The sequence below is a fragment of the Rhipicephalus sanguineus genome, chromosome 1 (assembly GCF_013339695.2).
Source record: "Rhipicephalus sanguineus isolate Rsan-2018 chromosome 1, BIME_Rsan_1.4, whole genome shotgun sequence".
NCBI lineage: Eukaryota > Metazoa > Arthropoda > Arachnida > Ixodida > Ixodidae > Rhipicephalus > Rhipicephalus sanguineus.
This window is the reverse complement of record NC_051176.1, coordinates 123,503,011-123,523,714: the sequence shown is the minus strand read 5'-3', so window position 1 is coordinate 123,523,714 and position 20,704 is coordinate 123,503,011. Positions and strand designations below refer to the sequence as shown.

Sequence of the window (20,704 nt, the reverse complement as noted above, 5' to 3'; positions counted from 1 at the left end):
AATACCAGAACTGCAAACTATGCTAGGAAAGTTGAACAGAAAAAAAAAATTTTTTTTCCCCCGAAACATCTGCAGCCAGCCTTTGTTTCACCGCGTCGAGAAACTGCATCGCGCGGTGGCATGATAGGCACTAGTGCCTATATTCTTGTATTTATGTACATAATCTGTGTACTTGCGGAGCTTATATTTCCATATTATTCTACGAGAGCTTTGCGTTCAGGACGTATATTTCGATTTTTTTTAATGTTTACCCTTTGCACAGTAGCACTGATGTTTTTATGAATTTTTCTTTTTCATGCATTTTTCTTTGATAATTTCTTTATTATATTCAAAATAAATCCGTTGTTTAGAATTAATACTGTTGGAAAGACCAATTCTTCCTCTATCATTTGATACCCTACACTTAGCATCAATTATTTTCTGTGGCAGGAAAAAAATATTTCCTGGACTAGCCAAAAACAACAGATTTTTCTGCGGTCACGAAAGTGTTAATGCATGACGCTTTTAATTAAATTGATAACTGCAGTTTGCAGAGGCTACTGCAGGCTGATCAGGCCTGTAGCCAGGGTGTGGGGAGAGGGGGGGGCTAGCCCACTACCTACCCCCCCCTGAAATTTTGATGGAGAGGGGTGTTTTACCCAGAATAAATAATGAAAATATGCGTTTTTCTCAAATAGTCGAGGCCTTCAGCAAGTGGGCCCTGGTGATGCTCCCTCGCTGAGTAGGAATTGAGCTCTCGTGGATCTTGTGCTCCATAGCCCCTCAGGAGGGAAATTATGATGAACTACCCGCCACGGTGGTCTAGTGGTTATGGTGCTTGAATGTGGACCCGAAGGTCGCAGGATTGAATCGCAGCCGTGGCGGCCGCATTTTCGATGGAGGCAAAAATGCTTGAGGCCCGTGTACTTAGATTTAGGTGCCCATGAAAGAACCCCAGGTGGTCGAAATTTCCGGAGCCCTCCGCAACGGCGTCCTTCATAATCATATCGTGGTTTTGGGATGTTAAACCCCAACATTTATTATTATTAATTATGATGGACTGTTGCAAATGTGCCAAATTCACACAACATAATTCCAAGGCATTTGGTATTATATTCCAAGAAAGAAAAGGAGGTATGTTGCTTTGTGTTTGTTTCAATAATTTATCATAATTAGCACGTAATTAAATATACAATTATTCTGAAGACAGTTGTGTTCCATTTTTGCATAAAAACGATCAAATATTAGGCTCAACATGCACGTGCAGTTTATTTTTGATTGTACACATTTCAATCAAAGGAAGATAATAGTCTTGAAGTCAGTCCTGGAATGCAGCACGTCGAAGGACCTGTCGAACTTCATAGTGCCTTCACCAAAGTGATTAGTTGTAGTCATACACAGCCCATTGATGTTAAGTCAAAACACAATGACTATGCAGAAGGTACAATTCATGCTATGCGCAATGCATCTTGCTCTTTCTTGGCCACTAGTCCAAAGAACTGGGAAAAAGAAGTTGTGTCCACATATGTGGACAATGCGCCTGAAGGGGATAAACATGTCACCTAGTGTGCAAAACACACCAATATAAAAAGGACATACTAAAGCATTAGAAATCAAAACTTTTGTTTACAACCCAACATGCCATAGAAAGAACATTATTGTCATGATGCCAGACTCCCATGACTCAGCTCTTTCTCTATGCAAAAAGAAAAAACTACCCTGAAAACCTTCAGCAGACACCAAAATAAATAAGTTTCAGTACTACTTATGGCGAGGCTTAGCGTGTGGAAAACTGGACACAGAGAAGAAGACACTGGACAGGCACTGCGCTGAGCGCCTGTCCCGTATCTTCTCTGTGTCCAGTTTTCCATGCGCTAAGCCTCACCACGAATCTATACCAGCTCGCCCAGTACACCACTTTACTTCAGTTCAGTATTACTGGACTACTAGGCTTCTCTTCACCACGTCGTCAGACTCCCAACATACAGAGAAGTGTGCCACTTAACGTTACATTAGCGAAGCTTGCTATTTCTAACACCAGAATAATAATGAGCATGATACTACTTGAGTTGGGACATAATTTTAAATGCATTATATGCAAACAGAAAAAAGAAGAAAGAAAAGCTGAAGAGGCTGTTTTAAAATGACGACCAAACAAAGGTGGGCAAATACGCTTATCTTTGGTTTACCTCCCTCACACTCCCAATGCAAGTCTTGTCCTCAGCTAACCCTTACCATCTACAAAAAAACACCCACTTTTCCTCGCCCTCAAATAGGGGAAAAAAATAAAAATAAAACAGAAGCGCTACCAGGGGGCGAACACACCCTGTACCTCCCATGGAACGCACTCTCGCGCTTTCACCACTGGCGGCTGCCGGGTATCCAACTAGAAATAATTCACAAGCAAAACATTCCTTTCATGACGTTACTGGTGAGGTCAGCAAATAGAGGGAAGGGTGCAAAACCGTGAGGAGGAGGGTTGCCGCGGAAGCTCTCCTTTCACACTTCGCATTCAAGCGGAATGTGTTCGTGCCCTCTTACAGGTCTGCTGGCTGCTCGGGCGACACGACCATTCGTTAAATTAAGTTAACCATTTTTTAATTTTGCTCATGTGTTGTGAGGTGGACAAACTAAAGCTTGCCGATTTCTCAATAAAACAAAACTCGATCAACAGAAGCAAATTTGAAATCTTTTTTTTTTTTAATCACACGTTTCATACTAAAAAACAGATATGCAGGTAGTGCGAAAGTGTCAATCTACAAAAGCAGCTTTAATTCAAAACTGAAATATGCATATAATGGGCAAACAATGAACCCAGAATATCCGAACCAACACGAAAATTACCAACAATCATGAGCAGGCCATGTCGTACTTGACTCAATCACGTCTGTTATGACGGCGCACATACTTTTCTTACAGAACTTGAGTACCAAACAAGACAGAAACACAGGGGAAGAGAGGCTACACGCAAACAGAAATCTCACAGAACAGTATGCCGCTGGAGACGATGTTTCGACGGGTTCACCCGTCTTCGTCAAGGCAACGCTGCTGCCTTGATGAAGAAAAGTCCACTTGTCAAAACGTTGGCTCCAGCGACATTCCCTATTAAACGATTTCTCAAAGCATTGAGTCCATTAGATGTATTTCAGTGACAGTATTAGAAGTAAAGACCCACAAAGTTTCAAACTGGCTACATGCATTTTGCACGAACAGAAAGGAGCCTAAAATTGCTTCATATCATTTGAACTACACGCCAAAAGTAAAAGATGAAGAAACTGTGTAGCCGAACCAACACGCACTCAAGGCTTTCATGAAACAAATTTTGTCGGCAGCAAGTAGGCTGTTGTCATGACGAAGTAGTCTAGCGTCACTGCACTTATGTCAGTCCACTCAGGCTTGCAGAGAACTGGGTTTACTAATGTACTCATGCAAAATGAATACCTGTTCAAATAATGGACCCAAGTACTTGTGCTCACCCACTGTCACTAGGAAACCTGAAAAACGTTGCGGAACTGGAAATTCCTGGGTTAAAACACCACAAAGCTGCGCAAAGCATGTGATGCCCCAATTTAGCCATCTTCGTATAATGCATGGTAGACCTGCTCGACGTGGCTCACTGCGGCTTCCATTCGCTGCATGTGACATCAAATGTCTTATCTTTCCCGTATTCATATTTGGCACACCAACCGAGTGCGATCCAACTTGAGATAACGCCGAGTGAGTTTTCAAGGGTGAGGGGAGGCAAGCACTACGAACAGAACAAGGCGACCACATCCCACTCTTCGCCCGATTTAAAATTCACAAAATAAGAAATAAAAAAGAAGTACACTTTTCAATATAAGAGTCTGATGGCAAAACAGGCATAAGCTGCCTTTCTTCATTTATAGCTGCATGCATCTGTAATCTGCCAGCACCACTGGCCCATCACAGTCAGACGCCCTGGAGAACAAAAATCGTGTACCGCACCAATGTGCAGATTTCACAGCAATTCACAGTAACATGACGAAACAATATGTAAAACCAAGCACTCCTGAAAATGTGATGTTTCCTAACATACTTGATGCTTGTGGGGAGAGTGTGCTGCTTGGCATGGACAAAAATATGCAAAATATTAGATTTGTAAAGTAGTATACTTACAGTCAAACATTAGGACAGAAAACGAAACAATATGCTGTTTACTATATGACACTACTGATGGAAAAGGAATAGGGTAAGATTTAAAGTGATCACCTTTCTTAGAGTGATTCAAAATTTTGCGGCCCCATGAATAGACCTTAATAATGGCCTTGCTCACAATCACAGTTTTCAGCCATTCATATGGCTGTAATTAAGATTCATGCACTCAAATTTCTTTACTTCAGTAAAAAGAGGATGTAGATCAATGCCAAAAACTCATAAACTTGCAGCCTGTGCCTCTCACTTCTGTATGCGCATTCAATAGCAACTTACATGGCTTCACTCGTCGCACGCATGAGTGAGAAAAAAGGAAACGGGCAATTTCTTGACAGGGTGGGTATGTGACAGCCAAAATCCACTGGCTTGCAAAAGTTGGGTTTGCTTATCCCTTTCGGCCCTGGCGGTGTCAATTGACACCATCACACAAAACTTGCCCTAGCATCTTGGAAATGAAACCAAAACTGCCGATTCTTGGGGGAATACTTCTTCAATGATCCCCACTGCGATTGACACCAAACTGGTGACATGCTTGCGGAGCTGTGAGCCACAAAGAAGAAGAAGCTTGACCGAAGTCATGGGTGACGCCGAGGCGGGTCAGCTGAGGCGGGTAAGCGCCATTTTCGGATCGACGTACCGAAGCTGTTTCAATGAGTATCACACTGAAAAATGAGACGTGGTTCACATTTTGTGTACTCTAGTGAATAGCAGAAAAAAAGATGCAATTTTTCTCATTTCGCAATCGCTGAGCCCTGATGACCTAATTTGACGTCATGTCTGTAAATCGATTAATACTTGCACCACTGGCTCAATTTTTCGTTTTTGGCCTTCTGAGGTCATATCTATTAGAAAAACACAGACAAAAATATCCCCTGACCAAAATAAAAAATCCAGGGCTGAAAGGGTTATTCAGGATCTAGATATACATGACACTTGCATTCTATAAGGCAAATTTGCTGTACGTCACAGAATGAGTGCCAAATATAATTAGTTCACAATGTTTTATAAGACTTAAATTTCCCTAATGAAATAGTTGAATCTTGACAGCGTTTCAACATGTCAACACAATTAACAAAGCTGACCAATGAATTGGTAGTTTGCAATAATCACCAGCTGCAACTCCTGCATTATGAGCTAGTCACATTTGAAGTGGACATTGTTACAAGTCTTATGCTGAAGAGTGAGTGAATACTTATACTGTCATTACTGGATTTTATATAATTACAAAAGATGAGGCACACCTGTGAAAAGAGCATATATGCTTGGTAATGGTATGGCTTTATTCTAAGTGTCCCTTCTTTTTACCATACTTACCAGACCCATAAAAGCTTCTATTGTTTTGGATGCATGCACGCATATACACACACAGTTGTTTAGGTACAGTAGAACCCCGCTGTTACGTTCCTCACTGCTGCGTTTTCCCAGCTGTTACATCGTTTTCCGCCGGTCCCGGCATAGCTCCCATAGAATACAATGTATTGGGAACCCCGCTGTTATGTCTTAACTGTCGGACCGTTCCCGTATGATACGTCGCGAAGTGCGCTCGGAGCCGACCAAGTGACTACCGAAGAGAGCAGCCATGGTGCATTTTCACGCAGCTTGGCCTGGTTTGACCGTAATATTAGCCGCATGAGAGGCGCAAGCAACAGGATCTTTCAACTGATGCAAACAAAAGCATGGCCTTCGAGATTCATATTGCAAAGATGGCGTCTATGACGTAATTGCTCGCGAAAGCAAGGCCTTCGAGATTGGCATTTACTATTGACAAAAGCATAGCCTTTGAGACTTTTTTTGCACAAACATGGCGTCTATGACGTAAATGCTTGCGAAAGCAAGGCCTTCGAGATTGGCATTTACTTCTGCCATCGCGTTGGCGTACACTCATCATCATCGTTATTTGTCGGAGGACGGGAGGAGTTCGAGCTGGTTGGAGCTCGCATGGTCGTGCGCGCGGTTCGCGGTTCGACTCGCCGCGCTGGTCGTGATTGCGTGTGCTTAGTTCTTTCATGCCTACAGCTGTTGGTGTTAAAAAAAATCAGATACGTTGATTACATTTCTGTGGATGAGGCCGTCCCCAGCTCCGCGTTACTATCCATCGACTAGATCGCGGCTGAGCGCGCCAATTTTCGTGCTGCTCGTAAGCAGTGAAATAAAATTCTGTACCACTAAATATTTTGTCGTTTTTCCTGTTTTTCGGCTCTTACGTTTCCCGTCTCTTACGTTTATTTCTTACGGTCCCTTCAAAAACGTATCAGCGGGGTTCTACTGTATTAAATATTCTCCTACCCATTGATTGGGAACAGGATATGTTATGGAAGGCAAAATAATGGTAACGAATGCCTGTGCAAATGCAGACATAAATAGTGCATTTTTTATAGCACCATAAAGGTAATAGTAATAATAATTATGGTTTAACATCCAAAAACTAGCACCACAAAGGTGACACAGTGTGTAGCTCTCCAGCTTGAAACATCAGGCATGTAGCCTACTGATACCCAGGCCAATACTGTGCAAGTTGCCATCGCAATTCAGCTAACCAGTCTTGCCTTTCCCACCCTCTCGACTCAAAACTTGTAGTGGGCAGTTTCGATTAGAATTTTTTAAACGAGAATTCAACCACAAGGTGCATACACATCTCCTCTTATCCAGCAAGCTCCTTTATAATTGCTTGGACTTGAGTTATCTATGGCACCATACATAGAGCAGTACATAGTGCTACACTGAAGCTTACACGTGGCAAATGATGCCACAGATAGCCTTACACTTTCAAGAGCCAGTGCTTTGGTCACCACAAGACAAGTGCTGCAGATTGGGCAAGTTGGTGCTTTATAATCTTGTTTTGCTATAGTGCAGCTCAGTTTGAGCCTGAAGGAAAGAGACGATAGCTCATACTGTTGTCTATCATTTCCATCTTTGCTATCATCTCTTTCCTTCAGGCACAAACTGAGGTGTGCTAGAGCAAAACGAGATCGCCACAAGAGCATACAGCACAGCCATGGGGAGCAATCTTTCCTTGACAAGGCTGTGGGAACATTCCTCTTGTTGCCACTTGCATGCACGCAGTACTCATTTTATGTGTTTGCCCTTAATGTCAGGTGCTTTGATCCGCATGTCAGACAAGACTGGACGTTTGAAGTTGAGTGTTGCTGGAGATAGGGTACAACTAGAGTTGTCTTGTAGGCTGAGGATTACTTGTGCATTTCTTGCAGCACGGTGCACTTAGACACTCTTTAGAGGGCGGCCCTGTGAGTGGGTGCTGTAGTGGCCCTCTATGTAAGAAGCGATGGCTGACACAGCCTTGAGGTTTCCTTAGCATGAACTCCTGGTCAGTACTGTAGAGCCACTGTTTTCATAAAGGGAGCGCAATGCATATTACGAACAGCATATCCCCTTCAGCGGCAGAGTGTACAATTGTACACATCAACTTCAAAGACATGTCACACACCACATGTTTCTTCAAATGGTGCAATGTGACATTCGTGCAGGCTTCCCAAGTGGACAACTAGCGGTCATTTAACTTAATTGTGCTGCTTATTACTGCAGAGGATCACTTCGCTGGAGACACTACCATGTTCGACAATAGTTCGACGTGCTGCATTCTAGGACCAACGTCAAGAGTATTTTTTTTTGTTGGAATGCATACAACCACAAAACAAACTGTTCATGCACTTTGGGCTTAATATTTGATTCTTTTTATGCAAGGATTAAAGCCGACTGATTGCAGAATAATTATATATTTAATTACAGTTGAATCCAGCTACAACGAATGTCGCTACAACGAAATTTCCGCCACAACGAATAATTTTCGATTCCCTGTCAGCCGCCCATAGAAAACAATGCTAAAAATGTCTCGTCCCAACAAATACTTTTTCTGGGTATTTCCACTTGAACGAAGTTTTCACGAGTGCTACCACATAAGGAAAAGGAGCTTGCCTAGGATTGCCGTGAAATTCCGCTAGCAACTAAAACATTTCTCATTGCCAGAGCTGTGCGGCCGCATCGCAAGACCCGTGTCTTCCTTGGAGACATGCTTTCTGCCACCACACGCACATTTCGGTAAATTTTTCACCAGTGAGATGCTCGGCGACAGATCGTCCATACGCTATGATGTTGCCAGCTGGTTTGATGTGTGTGCGGGCCGCAGAAGAATCTTTTTTCAAGAACACCCGCCAAGTTTTTGACGTAGCGCTCAAAACAAAACTAGTGCTCGTCGTCACAAACTCTGCGATCGTGAATGACATCCACGGCGTTTTGAAGGCACACGCATGGCCAGCACGCATCCTAGTCCAAGCGTAACTACATTCTGCCGCAACCGCTGCGGTCACAACACAAACACAAATGCGGTCGTGCCGACACGATCATGGGCGACCACGAAAGTACGCGCGCATCCAACGTATGCGCACCGACAAAAGCAGTGCTGCAGTGAAAACCGTGGTAGACACGACCACAGATAGCAATGAGGGGTTTGCCACAACCGCTGCGCAGAAAACCACGGTCGCTATCGTCGCGGTCATTGATAGCGAACAAGCTCCGAAGATAGCACATCGGAAGAAAGATGAACGGCAATAAAGTCGTAAAATGGCAAAAAGCGTTTCGGCTTTCCTTTCACTCGCTTATGACAGTGGTAGTGCACAGCTTCGGCACTTCGTTTTCAGTTGGCCTCTAGCCAGGCGTAGCGAGGGGTGGAGGGTGGGGGTTCATACCTCCCCCCAAATTTTTTAATTTTGCATGTGTATATATACACGCACACAGAAACACACACACTGACATACATGAAGCATGGTTGAACCCCCCCCCCCCCACTGTATAACCCTTCCCTGCACATAACCGCCACTCCCACTAAAAACCGCGAGAGATTGAAAAAAGATACTTGCATACTGACGCAAAGCCGCCTTCCTTGCGTTACCATGAAGCCGTGCCGTGAAGTGAAGCCAACTTGCGCACCGAAATTTGCATATAACCCGCACTCAGAATTTTGCTCCGAATTTTCTGTATATTTTGTGTGTGTTATACGCAAGAAAATACATTCACTCGGTGTGCGGCCAAGTACGTCTGAGTTAGCGAGAGTTCAATGCAAAACACAATACATGCCCTTACCGGGACCAACGGACAAGTCATAATCATCAGATCTTCCTTTTTGTGGTCTGCACATGAAGTTTCGCTGCTACGAAATTCCGCGACAACAAACTTTTTCGCGCGTCCCGTCAATTTCCTTGTTGCAGGATTTGACTGTACATGCTAATTGACATTAATTACTAAAACTCACACAAAACAAAACATTCCTTCATTTTCTTTCTTGGAATGTAATACTGAGTGCCTTGGAACTATGCCATGTGAATTTGACGCATTTACAGACAGTGCATCATAATTCGCACCTGGAGGGGATTTAGAGATGAACACAAGTGTTTTAGAATAAAATTTTAATACACAAATGTATAAAAACTGCGACAAGAATAGTGGAATCTCAAACTAAAACAATTATTTGAAAAGTGATTAGAATAAATTCTGAGGCTCTTCATGGCAAATCTACGACACAATTACAATGTATGCCACAAGAGTGTTGAAATGTGCACCTAAATGTAAGTACTGACGCATTTTTGCATTCTGCCACTTCAGAAATGCATCCTGAAGTGACGTTTAAAATGCACCATAAATATGGTGAAACCTTGTTACAACAAAATGGTTCATAACGAAGAGCAGCTATAATAAGTGAAATCCTCGAGTGACTTTTGGATGTGCTCACTTATTGGGATAACACTGAGGTAATGTATGACAATGCCGCTCGAAAATTTTACTCAGCCTACATGACAGTGTGCTAATTCAGCCACTGAGTTGAGCCAAAAGAGCAATATATTTGTTATCGTATGTCACCGGCGCATCTTCAAGTCGAGGAATGCAAAACTTAATCAATCGAGTAATCACTGGCCACATCCAAGCTAAGCCACTAAAAGGTAAAAGCTGCATTTTCGGTGCGTTGTCTAAATTCCATGCATACAGTGCTTAGTGGCATATTCCTTGGTGACCGCTTTGATTGTTTAAGTTTTTTTTGGTCAAAATCATCAAGCAGTTCCACAATGCAACTTGATCCATTATGTTTGTGCAGAAGAGGGCAACAACTAGATGACGGAAAAGCTAGACAATGACTGTTGTGAAGAAATCCATGATAATTTGGCTATGGGAATATGGTCGATGTTTTGCCATGGATAGAGATTCAATGCATACACTCACAGTAGTTTTAACTTGGGCCAAATCATGACAATGGTTGAAATACCTAATGATCGAGTTGTAGACAAATTTACACAAGCTTAGACTGCAATATGTCAAGCTTTTTTTGGCCGCTTGAACAATAAGGTTGCCTATGTTCTGGCAAATCCTGTAATGCTGTCTCACATGTATTGGGATTAGAAGGCGTGACTTCTGCTCTTATGTCTCAGTGCTTGCTGGATCTCTTGGCATTTTGTAAACACTGGTTGCCAGCAAAAGAAAAAAATAGCTTTTGTTGCTTGTGACTACTAGCATAAAGCACTGTAGATAAAGGCTTAGAGATTTCTATTGGCACACACACACAGAAATAGTACTAAAAGGTCCGATAAACACTGAGTGGGTACTACATACTGCACTACCTGGGCAGTTAGGGGAAGGTTCCGACAGTCGCGCATCAAATGTATTGTACTCGGTGTCACAATTTCTCGAAGTTGCCTGTGGACGACTGACTGCTGTGCCAAAATCCCGTCTCCAACGCACCACAATAGCACTCATACATCCGTGTGGTTCCAACCTCCTTCTGGTAGACTCACTAGTCTAGAGCGGTAGGCTGACTCCTGGTAGGCTCACAGTGTGCTTTGGAGATTTCATGCCAGGTGGTCCTTGCACTGGCTGTGAACACCCTCTGGTCCCCATATCTCATAATTTACACTACCACATGGCGTATGGGTTCTCATGCCCATTCCGTGATACTATTTGTGTCACTTGAGTGAACGTGACAAACTCACTGTGGTTGTACTCAGGGTTACAAAGTGTGTGTGCACCAGCTGAACTCAACGACATTACCCGGTTTGCCTTTGCACCTTGCCAAGTTTGATTCATGGTCCATTTCACTGTTCCTTATGAGATTTTATGCAAGAAACAAATTTGTTAATATACGGGTCACGCACCTTTTGTGTCGTCTTGTAAATTATGTTATGCCTAAGGGCAACCTTCTGAATAACAAAGAATCTGTCGCAACAAAAAATCTGTAACAAAAAATCGAATAACAAAAAAAAAGTGTTGAACAACAAAAAACTGGATTCGCAATCACAGCTATAACACAGTCATTTAGCTGACAAACAAGGGATAGAAGTACGGACTGCTGGGCGAGTTGGTAACTCATCTTAATGCTGTGGTGCGCAAAGGAACGAAACACGAAGGAAGGCAAACGAAACACGGCGCAAACTATCAACTGAAAATTTATTGAAACACCAAACATATATATATGTGGTTAGATGACCCCGTGTTAAAGGCACGTGTACACACAACGATTGTCTCACTGACGCGCTTCCAGAAAATTTATCTCCGCAGCAAGTAGTGTGACGGAGGGCTTCGCGACACATTCATCACCAGCTTTGTTGATCAGATAAGCTTCCTCAATTTCACGCGCTACCCTATATTTGAACCTCGATTTGAACCTCGCACCACAGTTCGCTGAGACGACGGTGGAATCGAGGTTCAAAGATAGGGTAGCGCGTGAAATTGAGGAAGCTTATCTGATCAACAAAGCTGGTGATGAATGTGTCGCGAAGCCCTCCGTCACACTACTTGCTGCGGAGATAAATTTTCTGGAAGCGCGTCAGTGAGACAATCGTTGTGTGTACACGTGCCTTTAACACGGGGTCATCTAACCACATATATATATGTTTGGTGTTTCAATAAATTTTCAGTTGATAGTTTGCGCCGTGTTTCGTTTGCCTTCCTTCGTGTTTCGTTCCTTTGCGCACCACAGCATTAAGAAGGGATAGAAAACGATTTTTCGCATTCTTTGGTGGTGTGATGCAGGCTTTTGAATTGGTTTATGTGTTGGTAACTAACCACAACTGCTGCCTCAATCAGCGGCGTTGACTGTGATTATTGACAACACTTATAATGGGAGCAAAGCTTGGCTGCCCATTCAACTCTTGTTACGAGGTCCTAGTGTAAACAGAGGCTACTACACATAAATGCCGATTTACACAATGTTTAATCGCAACTATGTACGGTGATACACAGGTTAATTTACTGTTAATACAAGTCCATATGCCCCAATCAGAAACTGGCTTTCAATCTATGAAATAATCAGAAAATGTGTAAAGAAACATGCATGGAAAATCTTTACTGCAAAGCATTACTGTGGTACAATGCACAAAAACTAAGCCGACAAAGCCATGAAGAAACTTGTGCCAAACTTTCTCCCATTTTAAATGACACCTACCTAGCAATCATCACTATAATAAATACTTTTGGAGAAATACACTTTCAAACATGCCCCCTTAAGTGTTATGTTTAAGATAACACTTAAAATAACACTTCAATTGCCAGTCCACATATCAGAGATGTGTACTAGCAATTTGTTCAGGCCTGCAATGAGGTGTCACGATGGTATAGACAAAAATATGCGAATACCTTTAAGACTAATATTCGTTAAAAACAACTTAGGCTTAAGTGAGTAGGAAATCTTAAAGGGGCCCAGCAACACTTTTCCAGGTAGACCTCAAATGACTCAACTACTGGAGTTTATTGCCTCACGAATCATTTGCCACTAACGTTTTCCTAATCCAGGAAGTGTGAAGGGAGTTAAAGGGGCCCTGCCACACCTTTCTTAGTTATATTGGAATAGTCTCATTATTGACGTATGACTCTTCACGAGTCATATGCCGCAAAAATTTTTCGAATCCGTCAAGTCTAAGTGGTGTTACCAAATTACAAAGATCACGTTCCGCAGCTTTCTCCCTCAACTCAACGCCGCAAGCGCCCGGAAAGCTAGGCAGCGAGTCGAGGGAGGCACCGCAGAGGAGCGAGGCTCCGCCCAAGAGCGCCGGCTGAGTTTTTTTCTTCATTTTTTTCTCTCTGACGTCTGGGCGCAACCACGTGGTCTGTGCCGCCACTTCCGGTCAGCTTGCGTCGTTCTCGTCGAGCGGAGCCGATCGCACTGTGTATCGCGCGTGCTTGAAAACTGCGCGTCGGTTTGGTAATGTTGGGTGTGTACCTCGAACGCCGTAGTGTTTTCATCGCTCTGCCAACCATGGAAACAACCTGCGCGCTTGTTTGGAACGAATGACAGCTGAGATCGGTTTCGGCCCATACTCCGATACACCGCCTCGTAAGACGGCACTGGCAGACGACCCCGAAGCGCCGCCATTACCGGATGCCAGCATTGTTATCGGAGACACGCTGCGCCGGTGCCTCGGTCGGTCGTGAGAACGTGCCGACGATGCAGTTCTCAGCTGACGAGGCAACACTCGAACGGCTGCCACTCTCAACGGCAACCGGCGATGGTCAAAAGCACAGAAATATTCACGTTTTCGGCACTGCGCATGGCGAAGAAAACGGAACCACGCAACTACAAGCAGACGAGCTGTCGGTGAGACCGGAAGTGCTAATATTAATGTTTGTTCGGTGTTTTTAACGCGACAACAGATTATAAACATACATATTATCTACTTATTGAACTCAAAATTAACAACGAAAGTAATAATGAGGGTGTTATTGTGATTATAACATCAGCCAATGGTGGAACTGCCGACAATCGCGTCATATTTTGCGGACTAATACATCATTTGTCGAGAGAAGAGGGAGCGATTTTCAGCTGACTGAGAATTTATTGTAAATTCCAGGCCGTGCGGATCGCTGTAATATTTGGCTCGCGTGTTCTCGGGAGCCTCGACTACCGATCGGCAGCGCTTTTTGAGCATGCTCGAAAAGTGTTGCAGGGCCCCTTTAACAGTGATTCGTCGCAGTGATCCGAGCTGCTCTTTCTCTTCTTTTGTCCCAACGTGCATGGTAGAAGCTACACAGGGGGTGATGACACAGGGGAAAGAAGCTATGTCAACATGCATCATGACCTTGCACATTTTCTCTTCAGCCACCACGAGGCAGCACCCCATGGCGGTTGAGGTAACTATGCAGCACTTGAAGCGCTACTGTTGTGCGAAAATGTGGCTGATGCACTGCTAAGTACTGTCGTAGTAGGTTCAGTACGAGACAAGTGACCAACTCAGGCACGGAGTGTTTGAAAAAGCACAGGTATATACAGTCAAACCAGACTATATTAAACTTGGGTACACTGATTTATGCTCAGGGTGTCTACCGAGTTGACTTTTCTAAATTCCCTGAGTTTTCCAGGTGTTTTGAGTGTTTTTGAGTGTTTTTGCTAAAATTCCCTGAGTGAAGCAGAAGTTTGTTTTATGTCAAGATGGGTAGAGACCATATCGCTCGGTGATGTCACTCTCTAATATGCACGTTAGAAAATAAAAACGACTTAATCCCATTTCAATAGTACATAGAACAGTTAAACCTCAATATAGCGAAGTTGGTAAAAGCAGAAACTCACTTCGTTAAACTGAAATTCGACCTTTCATGCAAGGCATAGTTACTGAAGGATTAATCTTAAACTGAAAATGCCACAAGAATGCTAGACTAATATGGCAACATGAAAAAACTTTTTTTATTTTTTGCATGAAAAAAAATCAATTTTGTTGAGCCTGAGGTGCAGCAATCACAGATAGATGCCTTGCCAGAGTGTCACATGTAAATACGAAACAAATGCGGGTTTAATGCACTGTGGAATTGCGCTTGTTCTGCTGCTGCGGGTTGTTGTCAAATCCTCGCGTGTTGCCCAGAGCAATGCAATGCCTTTGCTACCATGTTGCCCAGCCGAACCATTTGCTCTCCACGAACGCAAAACATCAAAAACCATCCCACGTTAGAAAAAAAGAGTCACAGTTTCACCGCGAGAGCAACATAGTAAATCCGATAGCAACAAAGAGGAATTTTATATGAATATAGGCTAGCAGCTCGCTCCTTCAGGAAACGGAGCCGCTGCACTAAGAGAAGTACCCGATTCAGGTACCTAATGGGGGGACAAGATTCTCTTTATCCCTTTTGGGCAGTGGCAGGCAAAGCAACCTGAAAAAGGGGGCAACTCAACAGGCAGCCCGAAAAAGGAGGTGCACGACAGGCACTGAAGGGAGGGGGGGGGGGGGGGGGGGGGATCGCCGCTACCCCCCCCCCCCCTGAAGAATCCGTCACTGCTATGGCTTCAACGGAAGTTTTGCAATTAGAGCACAACACCTACAAAGGTATGAGCCGTCTGCTGATCCCCACTAAAGACACCGCGGCGGACGCGACCACGCCCGCTGGTACAAAGTACGCATTTCCTGTCTGACTCACGCAGCCCCCCTCTCCTCAACCCTCCGGCTCCTATCTCCACGTGCCCATCGCGCGAAGGAGACGGTCGGCTCGTTTCACCTCTACTTTAGCCCCGTTCGTCGGCAGCGCTCGCGCGCTTTCACTCGCGCATGGAGCATACGACGCGCGGGGTGATGTAATCGCGATTTGGACTTGATAAGGAAGATCATGGCGAAGGCAAAAAATTCGTGTTGGAGTGTCTATATAATTGCTATCGCAAAAAAAGCAATATAGCTGTGGGCTAAGATCGCATGAAAGCACGGCAACAGCCTGAATTACGGCACATCCGATTATGGTGGAAACGCTACTGTTTTTCGACATAGCGCCGAATCGAGCAAATGGGACCCGTGCTGGTGTCGCGAATTTCGGTCGCCGCTATGCCTTGGCTCTGAAAAGTTTTGTAGTTTGGCTTTGTAGCAAACATCCACGTGGTGTGGCTGGTAATCGCGAGCTGCAGCCCCCCAAAATATCGGTCGACTGCCTAAAATTTGTTTCAGCAGTGCCCACATCGGGAAAAAAAGAAAGAAAAAAGCTTTCACTTGCTGTGAGTAGGCCCGTTAGTTACGTTAGCTCTCGCCTGGAAATTTATTCTATTCTTCACTCATCTTTGAAGCTCGGGATCAGAGCGAGTGAGCTCTCCGATAACAGCCAACAAGCGTCGTCTTTTTTCCTCGCCGATCGGGATGGCTTGCCAGATACCAGCCTTGTCGAAGACATCCGCTTCCTGAACGATCGCTTGCAAGATAACTCAAGCTCGTTACATCTAGTGCTATCGCTTCTACAACTAATCATGCTTGTTACTTGACACGCAGCAATAACAAAAATACCGATATCGGGCGCTAACGCACAGCACTGAGCGAGAAAGAATACAGAACTACACCGCGTAGTGCGCCACTTCCCCGCAGCCGCAGCGATCGTTTGATTTGAAAAATGCGTTCACAAAATATCGAGCCAACGCTACCGCGACTTTCGTTGCCTTTCAATAAAGTTACTGTGGATTTTCCCTGATGGGAGCACAATTTCCCTGAGTTTTCCCTGAGAATTTCCAGACTACCCAAAATCCCTGAGAATTCCCGGTTTTCCCAGTTTTCCCGGTCGGTAGACACCCTGATGCTCTATATCTCAACTATTTTCGAACCCAACAATGCCTTAACATCAATGCATAGGAAAATTATGGCGACATTGAAAGGAACTAGCTGGAATACTTGATACATTGAACAGTAGCCAACGAAATGACCTGAGAAGTTGGCTTTCCCTCATGCAAGGCGACTTTCCCACACGAACTTGGGAGACTGAGCGGGTGCGATTAGGAGGCCGCCATGCGCAGCAAGAAATACTCCTGCTTGCCATCACATGCTTTCTCCAATGATTCCCTGTCATCGTGCTCGTCAGCCACTTGTGCCCGGGCGCCTGTTAGCTACACATTTCCGCGATTCTCCGTTCCCTTCGTTAACGCGATGGTTGCTATAAAAATGCAGAGCTTACTGTCCTTCACAAAGCTGATGATAATCAACACAATAGAATGGAGAAAAAAGAAGGGGCTTTAGTAAGCACATCTGCGTATCAGGATGCTGAGGTGCTGTTTACGTCAAAACCAAATCTTCTCACGTGTAACCTGCCCTTGCATGTAACCCGTACCACCAACTACAAACTGCCAAAAAATTAAAACTAAAAACTCCCCCACATGTTGCTGCAAAGCTATGTTCTTTGCATTGTCGTGAAGCAGTGCCATGAAGTCAACTTGAGCACCAAAATTCGCAAAGAAAATATTGTAAATTCTTTAAAAGTTCAATATACATTATATTATATATAAAACCAATTCCTTTTTTTTTTTTGTGAGTTCAATTATGAGAGTTTCACTGTAGTACGCCATGTGCCATGAACGTAGGAGAAAACGAAACAATAAGCAGACAACCTTCGAATGCAACCAGAAGTACTAAGATAAGTTACCTTTTTGGTGCTTTTTGAAGAGAGAAACATGCATTTTTATTAACTGAACTCCAAACAAACAATATAAATATTCCGGGGATGTTGTGATCATGAAAGCAGCCAATGACTGTACCTTGCCCTTTGTCTACGTAGTCAATTTCCCATCAGCCACATAGTTTGCCGAGAGGAGAGCGAAGTAATTTTTAGCTGCCTTGAAACGAAATTGCAAATTCCCTGTTGCGTGCAATGCAATAATATTTGGCTCGCATGTTCACAGAAGCCTTAAAGGGACCGACAACTGACTTTTCTCGACCCTGTTTTTTACAGCGAGACAGGAAGCTTACCCTTCGTAGCGTTTGTAGCTGCAGTGGTTTATCCTAAAAGCACGTAGTTATTTTATAAGCAGTATTTTTCGATCTGAAAGGCTCCAAACACGCATGAAGGCTTGCTCCAGCAACGCTGAGAATTGATAGCAATGCCGCTAGCCCTTGTGAAAGCTGTCGTTGTTCTGCTTTCGCAGGAGTTACTGTAGCTATGCTTAACCACCTTTATTTCGAGCTTTCCAGCCATTTTTGAAAATAGCAAGCTGTTACAATGAGATGATGTGGCTTTATACACCTTCTCGGTATTTGTACAGCGTTGTGCGCGCCTGCGACCAAGGTTGCCTGCGCCTGTGTCATGGATGGCTTTTCGCGGCATGAGATCATTACGCCAAGCGAAGGCAGCACCACTTTGTTGCATACAACTAACGCAGGCCTATATGTACATTTTTATGGAGTAATATCTTTTAATATAAAGAAATGAACAATATTTCAGTACTAACAGAAAAGTCATCGAACGCATACACCAATCAATGGTCACGTGACCGGCTTCATCGGACCGTGTATGATTTTGCCGCCAGAGGCGCCAAAGGTCATTTTTCGCGACTTTCAATGAAGAAATAAAAATATAAATCCGCCTCTCATGAGATAAACAGGGTTGGTTTGAGTCAATGCCACGGACAATCTTTCCATCAGTGCAGTCATCTCATTTCATGTTCTGGGCAGTTGTCGGTCCCTTTAACAACTGATCAGCAGTGTTTTCTGACTATGTTCAAAAAAGTGTTGCAAGGCCCCTTTGATGTTCTATATTTCCAGCGTATCTTATGCTACTAGTGACTGGCAAAAACATGTCTTATGATAATTTATGACTGAAGGTTTAAGACCAGATAATGCATCATGCTATGAACAAAAAAGTGTCAGAAGGTGCCAATGACTTTTAAATGCCTTGAGCACCTAAGTGCATGTTCTTAGTGCTTTCATGACTGCTTTGTCACAAGGTGCTGTTTACAGTACTCGAGTAGTTGGCATGTTCATGAATAATTAACTGTGCACTGCCCATAACAATATTTGATGCAACCAAAAATAGTAGAACTAGTCACAAACCCCTAGGTTACCTTACAACTTTATAATTTGTCAGTAGAGTTGAGCATATAATGAAAGCCAACACCACAGCTATCATTCATATAGCATAGTGCTACATATGCCGTTTACTAAAGGAATGATTAAGGGGAGATGCGGGTCGAAAAACGTGAGTTTTCTAAAAAATTATCGATTTTTTGTTTTCACCTGTTTTGTTAAAATTAGTACCTCTGCTGTTCTGAAAAAAAAAAAAAATCTATGTCGAGACTCAACTGGAAATGCTTTAAAATTGCATCTAAAGAGCACAAGGTGGCTGTCAAAAGGCCGAAAGTGTGTCATCTTCGAGCACCTTGCCGCTGATAAGGCGCCGCGGCTCGCCACTGTCGACCGCATGAGGCGAAGAGCCGAGCCTCACTCTTCAAATAACGATGGTTTCCCGCGCTGCTGCAGCGCAAGAAATAATAAAGAGAAGCACGCTTTTGCCACCATTTTCGAGCGGCGCGACTGGCTTTAAATCACGTGGTACGGATCGGGAGCCGCCATTGGCCGCTGCCCGCCTGTGTGTGCTGTGAACCCTACTTGTAGGATCCGTGTCTCGTCGAGCAGTGCAGCTGAACGCTTTTCTCGAGTGCTTATCCGTTATGGATGAAGAAAGCCGTAGGAAGCGTGGTCACCGGCCTGTGAAGCTTCACGCGGCGCAAAAATTTCGAGCACGCCGGCGCAAATCAAAGCCGAACACTCAAACCATGAAAAGATTGTCTGCTGCCGCAAGGCGTAGTGGCAATGACGCCGATGCGTCCGACGAGTTTGCCGTGGCATTCGAATATGTGAGTGCCTCCCAGAAAATATCGGAGTCTTCGAAGACAAAAAAAAATCACAGGACGATGAGTCTTCGTTGATTGCTGATATGACAGCACTGAACATGCTTGCGCGCGGTGCAATGTGTCCGACGTGTCGGCATTTGGAATTACGTGTCCGGGAACCGGCCGACAAGCCGAAAGGACTTGCGTCGTTCGTGGAACTGCACTGCCCAAGCAGTGAGTGACCTGAAACTATTCTTTCGGCGAGATATACTTCGCGGCGAGTAGCTTCAGGCAGGGAGGCCAGCGTGAGCGCGGCGGGTGACGGATTGACCGCGAGGAGAACATAAGACAGCGGGAGGTCGCGCGATAGCTACGGTGTCAACGTGAAAGCTGTTGTGGCGGCACGCTCTGTAGGCATGGGCTACGAGCAGCTGGTCCGATTTGTGGCAATTCTTGGCTTGCAAAGCCAATGCACCATAAATCATTTACTGCAATCAGCCGGAAAGTCCGTGATGCGGCAATGGATGCCATCGGCGCCAATCTTGCGAGGTCGAGAGAGCTGACAGTGAAGGAAGTTGGCGGGGACAACATTGCCGTTATGTACGACGGTACGTGGCACAAACGCGGCCACAAGAGTCACAATGGCATCGGCACTGTTGTGTCACTCGACACTGGACTTTGTTTGGATTTTGAAGTCCTGTCAAACTTCTGCCTAGCTTGCAGTAGGCACAAGGCTCTGCCAGATAAAGAGGAAGAAGTTTGGCAAGCATTTTATAGCCCTGTCTGCGAGCGAAATGTTGAATGTTTAGCCCATGTGATGGAAGCAGAAGCTGCAGTGCGCATTTGGCAAAGGAGCCTAACTTATGACACACCATTGCAATTCAGTAAATTCCTCAGCAACAGCGACTTAAAAGCGAACACGGCAGTTGTTGAAGCGAAGGTATATGGTGATGCTGCGATCATTGAAAAAGAGGACTGCACAAATCACGTAGCCAAGCGCCT

The 20,704-nt window shown here is 44.3% G+C and overlaps 1 protein-coding gene across 1 annotated transcript in view; it reads right to left on the bottom strand.

Annotated features, from left to right (window-relative positions):
* The window catches only part of LOC119397232 (zinc finger SWIM domain-containing protein 8), a gene marked incomplete in the record, with an annotated part of 161,537 nt that overhangs the window by 110,876 nt on the left and 29,957 nt on the right, over window positions 1–20,704 (bottom strand).